This window comes from Nicotiana sylvestris, chromosome 8 (genome assembly GCF_000393655.2).
Source record: "Nicotiana sylvestris chromosome 8, ASM39365v2, whole genome shotgun sequence".
NCBI classification, from domain to species: Eukaryota; Viridiplantae; Streptophyta; class Magnoliopsida; order Solanales; family Solanaceae; genus Nicotiana; species Nicotiana sylvestris.
The window spans coordinates 76,237,479-76,248,987 of record NC_091064.1 but is presented as its reverse complement, the minus strand read 5'-3'; the positions used below and the strand labels follow the sequence as shown (position 1 = coordinate 76,248,987).

Sequence of the window (11,509 nt, the reverse complement as noted above, 5' to 3'; positions counted from 1 at the left end):
GCTTTACAATCAGACTTTCACTCGGTACCAGGTCGAGGTGACCCATCTCGAGCGTGAGAAGGCTCTTCTTACTAATCAGGTTATCTAGTCCCTATTTGCCATTATCTGAATGTTTTGCCAGATCCCAGTGTTTTAACGTCTTGGATCTGATTTGTGCATTTTGATAAGGAAGGTGCCCTCCTGAGGGAGGAGATTCGGGCCAGAGACTCCAAGGTCTCTGAACTTAAACTTCGTAAGAGAGAGATAACTTCCGAGAGGGATGCCCTCCAGGAGAGGGTGACCTTAGTTGGACACAGCTTAGTAAGGCGAGGGAGGATAGTAACAAGTACAGAGGCTTCCATTCTGAGTTGGTGGTTGCATTATCCAGGATCAAAACTGAAGTCGAGACGCTTATATCTTTGCATGGAGAAGATGCTATTGCGGCAAGCGCTCAAGCCGGAGGGGCGCCCGAGGGGGCCGAGCCGAGATTGACTCGGGCAGTGGAGCATGCTCAATTAGGATCTCGGGGGTAGACTTTTAGGGAAATACATGCAGGAGATATCATTTTGCCTGCCGTGTTCGAGAGGGTGGAGACCCTAGAGAAGGGAGATTCCGCCTTGCTTGCTTTCGGAGGTGCGCCGAATAGTGGCTCAAGAAGTGATAAAATTGAAGACGGAGCCCTGGGAGGGGAAGAGGCCATCGAAGAGGGACCACTGAAGGACTCATAGTTTTCGGGGTGCAACCTTTGGTGGAGACATCGAAGATGTAGGTCCGGTGGTAGATTAGGATTCTGTTTGGTTCTCTCTTTGTAAGGGTTTTTTCAAGACATGTAAACATTCCCCTGGAGGTTATAAGAAGGCCTTTTATTTCATATTCCTTCCTTCCTTTTTGTTTTTCGGAAATGCTATATGTTTTTCGGAAATGCTATGTATCTGGCCGGCACGACCTTTGATCTTAGCACTAGTGACAGTGACTCATACGCACTGGGTCGGTTCCCCCTTTTCAGAGTAAGCTGGCATTTGAGCTCTTATGCTTTTGTTTTCAGTTATTTTTTGTTAGATTGAGCTCAGTCTCTGAGTCGGATCTTGACTCAAGTTCATCTGACCCTCAAGTTATTAGAATTTTGAGCTAGCCCTTAGGCGTTTATGCGTTAGGTCGGAGTGACCTTATGTGTGGACTGGCGGCTATGGTTCTTATGCCTTGGGTCAAAACGACATTTTATACAGGCTAGCGACAATGGCTCTTATGCTTTGGGTCGGAGCAACCTTTTGTGTGTGTGGCCCTAAGGCTCATTGGGCTGGCAGCAATGGATTTTACGTTTTGCTCTTAGGCATATTTAGTTAACTATTTTGGGTTCAGTCTCCGAATCAGGTTACGACTCGAGCTTATTCAACCCTCAAGTTTTGTATTTGTGTGGGCTGGCGACAGTGGCTCTCACGCCTTGGGTCGAAGCGACCTTTTATGTGTATGGCCTCGGGGCTCATTAGGCTGGTGACAATGGCTCTTACACTTTTGGGTTGACGCAACCTTTTATGTGGGCTTTGTTTTTACCTCGATAAGGATTTTTTAAAATAATGTTTGCCTGACTCTTCGACGGCTTAATTAAAAACCTCGATTGTGAGTCGTAATATGGCGATGATTGAGCACCTTGGGAGGTTTGGCTCGGAGGCTAAGTATCTCGAAGCCGATGTTTAGGAGATGACATGGTCGAAGCTCTTTTGCATGTATCGAGGGTAGCCTATTTAACCTATTCTTTTCTAAGTAGATTCGAAGTAATTGAAGGCCTGTGATTTTGTAGCGACGGTCGGGCATCCCCTAGTCGCATTAGTTCGGCTGCTACAGCCGTGTGACCGGAGTCATTTGTGTTCGGCCGGAGCCTTGGAGTCCCGAATGAGATAGTTTCAGCATCTATATCGAGGGTATGCCTTTTTAGGGGGCTTACAATTTTGATATATAGCTGAAACTTTGAGATCGGGTTTATGCCTTTAGTAAGGTCTTACAAGTTTTACATGCCTTTGAGGTCTTACAGTTTTAGATACTTGGTACAAGTATTATTCATGCCTTTCTTGAGGTTTTACATATATAGTTGTTGCCTTATATAGGTCTTACGAGACCGAGTCTGCTCGCTCCGAGTTTTATGGCCTCGAGTTTTGATAAGTCGATGGAGATGGTGCTTGACGGCCGTCCTTGAGTCGTCGAGGGTTTCTTGACTTGGGAGCCATTATTTGAAAACTTGGTATTGCCTTATTGAGGTCTTATGATTTTGGAGATTTCAACCCTAAGGTCATGCAATTTTTGAGATTTCGACGTCAGTCTCCGAGTGTTCGTGACACCATCAGTTTGGGGACGTTTTATGACCTTGTTGTCACCTCATTGAGAGCTTACGGTTTGGAGTTTTGACCCGGGGGTTGTTCAGGTGCCAAATTGTTGATGCCAGTCTCCGAGTGTCCGGGACATTTTTGATAGAGGAATCCTCTTTGCTAAAACGTCGAGTTTCTTTTGAAGCGTGAAATGCTTTGATGAAAAGTGTTCTTTGATTACCTGGTTCAAGTGCACATGTTTTTGCCATTAAAATCTTGGCTGCTCTATATGGGCACGGTTCTGTAAGGCCCTGGAAAAATTTTGCGAAACAACATAGGATTTCGGGGTGTCAGGTAGACTAATTATAATATGTTATGTGCTATAGATATGATGTAAGTGAATTGTATTTGGTAAAAAAGTGTATGAGTCATATAATAAGTGAGGTGGGGTCTAAGGAGAGGCCTAAGTGTAAGCCAAATGGGAAAATTTCATAATAGGCTAAGATTCCAAAGGTACTTGCACTAGTCTAGACTTTGAACGAGTATATCTAAATAAATATATTTGAACGAACATATCTAAATATATATAAGGTATTATATGATTAATAACCTATCAAATGAAAGGTCTTTGAGTCTAGTTTCCAATGCTTCAAACCGTTTGTCATTCGAACACTCATACTAGAAGTTATGACCAAATTACCAAAAGTAGCGCAGAATTTTACACTACCGCGGCTCCCCATGTGGCGCACCTGTGTGAAGGTACAGAGAGCATTCAAAAATGTTTTCTAAGCACATTTTTCACAACCGTGGCGCCCCACGCGGCGCGGCTGTGCAAAAAAATCGGGCTTTTGTTATAAAACAACCTCATTTTGCCAAATAAATGCAATGGATCATTTCTTTAGCTAAAATCAGATGTTTTTAGAGTGAGAGAGTGACCTAGAGTGGGAAAGTGTCCCTCATCAATTTTTCTTCAATTCTTGATCAAATCTTGAAAGATTAACAAGGAAAAATATACTAGGTCTTCATCCTTGAGGTAAGATTCTACACCCTAACCCTTAATTTCGAATTTAGCTAAAGATTGGTATTTATCAAGAAAGTTTGTGGGTATTGGAGTTGTTATCTTACAAGCATGAGTTCTTAAAGTATTTGGTGAGGTTTTGAGCTAAGGATGGGATGAGGGATGGTAGGATCTTTCACAAAATAGTTTTAAAAGCATAATGCACACTTAGTGTTTGAAAATATGCTCAAGTGAGCTAGAACTATGATCACCTCTCTATTTTGTGGTTCGATTTGTTATGTTCCTAAGAGATTGACGTTGCTAAGAGTCTCAGAGTATAGTAGGACTTACAGAAAGCTCAATCCAGGTATGTAGGCTAAACTTTCTCTCTCCAAAGTGAATTCCATATTGTTTTTGTAAGTTTAAGTGTGATTTGTCTACCAAAATGGTATAGCCTTGAGTCACGTTTTAAATAAGGGTTAGTATACTAATTGGGTGAGAAGAATTCGATCTGTTTAATGCTCCTAGTTGCTCTTATATGTACTAAATGTCTTGATTGAATGTGTCTACTTGTTGATAAACTGTAAAGATGTATAGAAAGGAATCGAATGAGAAAATGTGAAACAATTATGAAATAAGCCTTGACCTAACCGTTATGAACTACTTCAAAATAATAGAATAGCTTAAAGGTCTTATACCCGAACTATGCCCATAAGTGGCTGTTCTAGATATCACTTTGCCTTATAAATACATTCAATGTAATGCGAGTTATTACACATTCCGATGCTGAAATTGTGCTTTTGTCATGTTGGAAAAAGGGGTAACTCAAGGATAATTGAGGTGATTGTTTGCTTATAACTTAAGTGTGTATTTCAATTGTTGGTTGGCATGTTCCTCTTTTGGAAGAATCCCTTGTGTTTGATGATTCTATTACTATTGAACTCGAAAATATATGATTCCCGAACTGTTTGATACATTTATATTGATTGGTGATCCTTGGAAAATAAAGGAGATGAAAATGTGGAAAACCAAATGCGGCCTTCGTGCCATGAAAAAGATGAACCTTGTGAAAGGGCCAAGGAAATACTGTTATCGAGAGAGATTGAGAACATTACTAAAAACTATAAAAGGTGAAAGGTATTGAGGTAAGCATGGTTGCGTTTATGCTATATTTGTATACTTGTATTTATACTATAATTGTGTACAATATCCAATCAAATCAAAAATGTTTTTGGGAGTATCATTAGCTAAACCGAGGAAGGGTGGGTCATAAGGCTCATACCTGAAACTACACGTACCGGTGTAGGGGTGGATTGTGGTTATTCCCCTTAATTGGGATGAACTTGGTAATATTTGTGAATTGGTAACGCTAACCCGCACGGCATATGGGGGAAGTCAGCCTAGCCGATCGGGCCGTGATCGGACGCCATGCCGCACACATGGTGGTATTGTGCTGGGAATCAAAAACTAGAAATTTAAAACTGGACATTATGATTGTGGTACATGTCTCCAAAGGGACGACCTAGCCGATCGGGTCGTGATTGGACTCCGTGCTAACAAAGACGGTGGTATAACTCATATTGGTGCTAATGATCTCCCAACTAAAAATTGTATATATTATTTTATTTTCGTAAACTAGAAGACTTGCATGTTGCAAATTGGAAGCTTGTATGTTTTTGACTCGACTTACTGTTTCATGTTTCTTTGTTTGTATGGTTATTTTATTCTGGAAAAAGACTTTTAGCCTTACATACTAGTGCTATTCGATGGAGCTAACATCCCTTTTGCCGGGGGCGCTGTATTGTTTAATGATACAGGTGGTTCCACGGCAGGCGGCATCGTCCAGTGATAGAGGTATTCTCTTCCCAGCAGTCTTGGTGAGCCCCACTCCATCCCGGGGTCATTTCATGTATCTTTTGTTCATTTTCTCATCACATTTTGAGGTATAGCCGGAGCTTTATTGCCAGCGTTTCCCTATTACTCTTCTATTGTATTCAGAGGCTCCGTAGACTATTTGTGGGTGGTGGTTGATGTTCGGAGTCCAGACTAGAAATGTTGGTACTTGATAAGCATGTTTCTCATTAAACTTGTAATATTTTGAAAACTATGAATGAAGTCATTAACGGAAATGAAATAAAAGTATCTAATGGAAGATTGCTTAATGTTTTGATAAAGTGGGTTAACATTCACTCTTTATTCATGAACTAGTTTCGGTAGAATAAAATCTAATAGGCTTGCTCAGTCGGGTTTACTCGGTTGAGAGCCGGTCGCGTTCCACAGTTTTTGGGGCGTGACAGGTTCATTCGACTATTTGGCCCGGTACATTACTTTTCCTATCGAGGTCCCATTTGGGGTGCCTTGGCTTTCTCGAGCAGGTGACCTTTCGAGGGGAGGCCCCCATGTATTCGAGGTGGATTGTAAAAAAAATCTCGAATACTTGTTGAGTCTCCTTTAGGTGCCGTATGGCATTGACTCATTAAAAACCTTGCCGGTAAAACCCTTCTAGGGACAAAATTCGGTCGAAGGAAAAGAGTGCAATGGGTACTCGAGGATGTTCTTGGAATTTTCCATCGGATGCCCTCGCAATAATATCGTTTTAGCATTGATATGTTCCAGTTGCTTGGAAGTTGTTCGCCATCTATGGTACCTAGCTTGTAAGACCCTTTGACGACTTCTCCGAGGACGCGATACGGTTCTTTCCAATTTTGTCCTAGCTTTCCTTCATTAGGGTTTCGGGTGTTAAGGGTGACTTTCCTTAGAACCAAGTCCCCGACTCTGAAATGCCGGAGGTTTGTTCTCCTGGTATAATATCTTTTGATCCTTTGCTTTTGGGCAGCCATCCGGACCAGCGAGGCTTCTCACTTTTCATCTAGTAGTTCGAGGGCTGTTGTCATGGCCTCGTTGTTCGAGATTTCAGTGGTGTGTTGGAATCTGGCGCTCGGCTCCCCAACCTCCACTAGTATCAAAGCCTCGGCGCCGTATACTAGAGAGAAAGGTGTTTCCCCTGTGCTTGATTTTGAAGTTGTTCGATATGCCCACATCACTTCGGGCAATATTTCTCTCCACTTTCCCTTGGCTCTTTCCAGCTTCTTTTTCAAGTTTTGGATGATGGTTTTATTTGTGGACTCAGCCTGGCCGTTTGCACACGAGTGGTAAGCGTCGATAGGATTCTCTTGATTTTGTGATCCTCAAGGAATTGTGCTATATTGCTCCCGATGAACTGCCTCCCGTTATCGCATGTTATCTCGGAAGGAATCCCAAATTGGCATATAATGTGGTCCAATATGAAGTTAATAACTTCCTTTTCTCTTACCTTCTCGAAGGCCTGCGCTTCCACCCATTTTGAGAAATAGTCAGTCATAAATAAAATGAATTTAGCTTTACCTGGTGTCGTCGGTAGGGGCCCGACGATGTCCATCCCTCATTTTATGAATGGGGAGATAAGACCTAATGTAGTTGTTCACCGGGTTGGTGAATCATAGGGGCAAATATCTGGCATTTATCGCATTTTCGGACGAACTCCTTAGTTTCTTTTTTCATGTTATCCCTGTAGTAGCATGCCCTGATTATTTTTCGGACCAAGGAGTCAACGCCGGAGTGATTTCCGCAAATACCCTCGTGGACTTCTCGGAGTACGTAATCTATATCCCCCGACCCTAGACCTTCTAGGAGGCCATCAAAAGTTCTTCTGTACAGAATTTTATTTTCATCGAGCGAGAACCGGGCTGCTTTGGTTTGAAGGGCCCTCGATTCCTTTGGATCCACGGGCAATTTTTCGTCTTTCAGATAATCAATATATTTATTTCTCTAGTCCCATTTTAGGCTGGTGGAATTAATCTCCGTGTGACCTTCCTCGATCACTGATTTAGATAGCTGAATAACAGCCCCAAGGAGTATGTCATCTTCTTCAACAAATGATCCCAGGTTTGCGAGGGCATCGGCCTCGCTATTCTGCTCCCGAGGTACATGGACTAAATTTCATTCTTTGAAGCGACGTAATGCGACTTGGATCTTGTTCAAATACCTCTGCACCCTGTCTTCTTGGACCTCGTAGCTCCCATTCACCTGGTTCACTACCAGGAGTGAATCGCATTTTCCTTCAATGGTCTCGGCTCCTAGGCTTTTGGCCAGTTCTAAACCTGCAATCATAGCTTCGTACTCCGCTTCATTGTTAGTCAATTTGTAGTTTTTTATAGATTGTCTGATCACGCTGCCTGTAGGTGGCTTTAGGACTATACTGAGTCCGAAACCTCTCACATTTGTGGCGCCGTCAGTGAACAGGGTCCATACCCCAGAAGACGTGCCTGATTTTAGTGAAAGTTCCTTTTCTACCTCGGGCACGAGGGAGGGCGAGAAATAGGCCACGAAGTTCGCCAAGATTTGGGACTTGATGGCCGTTTGAGGTTGATACTCGATATCATACCCTCTGAGTTCGATGGCCTATTTGGCTAATCGTCCCGATAGTTTGGGTTTGTGCAATATGCTCCGGAGAGGGTATGACGTTAGAACGTAGTGGCATTGAAAATAAGGTTTCAACTTTCACGATGCGCTTATTAACGCAAGAGTTAATTTTTCAAGGTGTGGATACCTAGTTTCGGCATCCCCTAAGGTCTGGCTTACATAATAAGTAGGGAATTGCGTATCTTGCTTTTCTCAAACTAGCAAGTCGTTTACCCTTATCTCGGATATGGCTAAGTATTGATATAGTGTTTTATCCTCTTTTGGCGTGTGGAGCAGAGGTGGGCTAGTCAAATATCACTTCAGCTTTTCTAAGGCGCGTTAGCATTCTAGAGTCCATTCGAAGTTGTTTTTCCTTTTGAGCAAGGAGAAGAAGTGATGGCTCCTGTCAGATGATCTTGATATGAATCTAGCCAGAGCCGCTATTCGTCCTGTTAGCCATTGCACGGCCTTTTTACCACCGTGATTTCTTCGATGGCCTTGATTTTGTCGGGGTTAATCTCGATCCCCCTGTTTGATACCATGAAGCCTAAGAATTTTCCCGATCCTACTTCGAAGGAACATTTCTCGGGGTTGAGCTTCATGCTGTAACTCCTGAGGATGTCGAATGTTTTCTGCAAATGAGTTAAATGGTCCTCTGCGCGTAGGGACTTAACTAGCATATCGTCGATATTAACTTCCATGGATTTGCCTATTTTACTCTCAAACATTTTATTAACTAGAAGCTGGTTTGTGGCACCTATGCTTTTTAGTCTGAAAGGAATTACATTGTAACACTAGGTACCATACTTTGTGATGAACGAGGTCTTCTCCCTGTCTTCGGGGTTCATCTGAATTTGATTGTACTCCGAATAGGCATCGAGAAAGGTGAGGGTTGCGTGGCCGGCCATAGCCTCGATCAGACGATCGATGTTAGGCAATGGGAACGAATCCTTGGGACACGCCTTACTTAAGTCTTTATAGTCTACGCACATTCTTAGTTGTATACGATGAAATCGGGGAGCCCAATTCCCCGTAATTAAGGCATTTCGGGAAGCCATCTCAAGACCTCGAGGTTGTAGGGTCACGGTCGAATTCCCTCCCTCGATGTCCATTTTACGCCCAACCCAATGACGATGCCAGGGATGGGGAGTTCCCAAGGCGAGCAGATAGCGTTGATAGAGCCTGGTGTCACGTCTAGCCGTCCCATCTTCATACCTTTACAATTAACGCATTTTGTACTATGTTGGGCTTCCCTTCCTATGTAAAGGGGATCTTTGCCATTTTGTAAGCCCCCTACTATGGCTCCAACTATTCTACACGAAATATGCAAGAACTCTTTCTTTCTCTCTAACATATTCTCTCTGTATCATTGCTCACATTTATTGCCTTCATACTTGTTCTTCATTTATTGCTTGTCATTGGCCATAAAGAGCCTCCCTCAATTATATCGTAACTGTTAGCCCTTTCCCGAATTCCCCCGATATCTCGAGCCCGAGACCAGGCATCGACCTCGAGGCCCCTCATCTGTCAGTCCGAGGCCCGAGTAGCTAACCCCTCGGCTTGGTTATAACTCTACCTTAGTCCCGCATTTCATCTTTTACCTTCACATATCTAGCATCAACTGCATAAAAAACTAGCATAAAAATAGATCAAGTATTTTTAGGGTCCCATCAACAAATTTAATTGTTATTACAATTTTCACGGTAAACAGTTTGGCGCCCACCGTGGGGCTAAAAATAATAGTAATTATTTTCTTACTGGTTTCGTTACACAACGCAAGTTATCTTTCACACTTTTTCTTGTTCAAGATCTTCGATTTCAGGTCAAAATATCTGGCGTGAATAGAGTTGAGAACGACAACCTTGAAGACCACGGAGAAAACGGTGTGGTTGTTCCAATTATTGGCGCGCCGCCACAGAACCTCGATAACGTACCTGGACCGATTCCAGCAGACGCAGGTTCGCAAGACGAACAACAGGTCGACGAAACCTCACACACCGACAGGAGCATACAACATGGCGACCAACGGGAAGCCCAAAAAACCCCAGCTCGGGAAGAACGGGAAGTTAGTCTTCATGTTATTTTTGAAATATTGCAGGCACAACAACTGGCTATCGCTCAGCTGCAAAGCCATCCGAAGACTCCCGGTACAATAGCATCGGAAGCTACTCCCCCGGCCGAACAGGTACCGGAGAGATCGAGCAACAACAGATCAGTAGCCGATCCTACCATCATAAAAATGCTCGAAGACCAAAAGGATCGAGTCGGGCGAGAAAATGATAGAAGCCAACGATAAGAAAGTCGAGACCTACAACTCCAGGGTCGACCAAATCTCGGGCGCACCCCCGGTCCTGAAATTTGTAGATTCGAAGAAGTTCGTGCAACGGTCGTTCCCAGAGGAAGCGGCTCCGAAACTCATTCCAAAGAAGTTCAGAATACCAGAACTCCCAAAATACAACGGGACCTCAGATCCCAACGAACACGTCACTGCCTATACATGTTATTACACCCGGTAAGTTTAAACCTTTTATGCCAACTAACTAAATAATTATAGTAGGACAACATTGTATTAGTCTTTATTTAACTCGGGACACTCCAACCACATCACCAAAACAAATATTGATCATCCCGTGGAAGGTCCTACCTAAATGAGGTTATAAGGAGCATTATGTTAAGATAAATTAGGTACAATGTACTCATATTACAAGTTATACATTAATAATATAAATATTACTCTCTCGATTCTTTTTCTGAGCAAAAGTATGGTATTTTCATTAATATCAGCATATCATATCGAGGCCGCTTAGTAAAATGTATAACAAGATTAACAATTCAATCACTCTTACTAAAATCAATCAGAGAACTTTGAAGGCATATGATATGTTTGTTCAACATAAAATTTCAGCTAATAGTTGCATATCATTTTGCTTTGCCAAGATTAAGTAAATCTGCTCTAAAATAAAGAAATAAGAAAACAAGTACTTCGAATAATTAACCAATCCCTCCATTCAATTTAACTAATTTGACGAACAAAACTACCATTCCCTTTAATAGTTTGCAATGAAAATATTTATTTCGTAGCACTATAATAGTTACCTATTAGGAGGGAAAAAAAGGGTTTGAAAAAAAATATATGATTTTATATAGTTATTAATATTACTACTTTCGAATATGTTTTAAATTATACACATAATATGAGAAAAATTTATGAGATTTTCTTTATTGTAAAGATCTGAATTATTTTTTCATAAGAAAAGAAGGTTATCTTTTTTTAAAATCATTTTAAGAATTAAGCATATGAAAATTTGTACTCGTTATATGAGATTAGGAAAATTAGAAGTTGAGAAAATATATATATACATGGGTATTTTAATGAAATAATAGTGTCTGTATTTATTTTGTATGATACCACGTGACTATGATAGTAGGGTATATAAAGTGTATTAAAAATAAGTAGAATTTTAAGTAATTTGGGATAATTTTTAATTATGCGGGTAATTGATTAATTACCGAATAACGAGACATTACCTAATTAATTAATAAATTAGTGGATAAAGATTAAAACCCCACCCCACCTGGCAGCAAGCCACTGCTAAGGCATATGACTCTTAGTCATATGGGCTTAGGTGGCTATATATCTAAAATAGGACATTAACGTGTAAGATTTATTTTGGTTATAGACTACTTAAAGCAGTAAAAAAAAGACTTCAAGAGAAGACAGATTTCCATGATGTACAACAGTTCCTTTTGATAACAAGAGAATTTTATCAATGGTGGCAAGAATCTTGAAACT

At 41.5% G+C, this 11,509-nt stretch overlaps 1 non-coding gene across 1 annotated transcript; it reads right to left on the bottom strand.

Annotated features, from left to right (window-relative positions):
• Nucleotides 1–10,566: 10,566 nt before the first annotated feature.
• On the bottom strand, nt 10,567–10,645 carry LOC138876681 (small nucleolar RNA R160). Its single transcript, XR_011402022.1, has one exon. It is a non-coding gene; the product is annotated as a small nucleolar RNA R160 (small nucleolar RNA).
• Between the last annotated feature and the right edge of the window lie 864 nt (nt 10,646–11,509).